Below are 256 nucleotides of genomic sequence, written 5' to 3'. Positions count from 1 at the left end.
GGGAGGGTCCCCCTGCCTGTGGCAGGGGTTGGAACTGGAGGAGCTTTAAGGTCCCTTCCAACCCAGTCTGAGTTTATGACAACTGTTTTTTGAGGCACGTTTTTTGTACAGTTTGAGGTTATTATGGGGGGAATTCTTTTGATTCAGCTGTGCTTACTTCAAGCTCTGTGCATGCCCGGCCAGCAGTCACCATGGCTGATTTACCTGGCTTGGGACTTTAGCGTCTGGGAATTCCATCAACCTGGTTCCCAGTGGT

The 256-nt window shown here is 50.8% G+C and overlaps 1 protein-coding gene across 1 annotated transcript in view; it reads left to right on the top strand.

Moving 5' to 3' along the window:
- TMCO6 (transmembrane and coiled-coil domains 6) overlaps positions 1–256 on the top strand; it is a 6,047-nt gene that overhangs the window by 5,469 nt on the left and 322 nt on the right. The window lies entirely within an intron of this gene.

Source organism: Nestor notabilis, unplaced genomic scaffold (genome assembly GCF_000696875.1).
Source record: "Nestor notabilis isolate BGI_N333 unplaced genomic scaffold, ASM69687v1 scaffold26771, whole genome shotgun sequence".
NCBI classification, from domain to species: domain Eukaryota; kingdom Metazoa; phylum Chordata; class Aves; order Psittaciformes; family Psittacidae; genus Nestor; species Nestor notabilis.
This window is presented reverse-complemented; position numbering and strand designations above follow the sequence as displayed.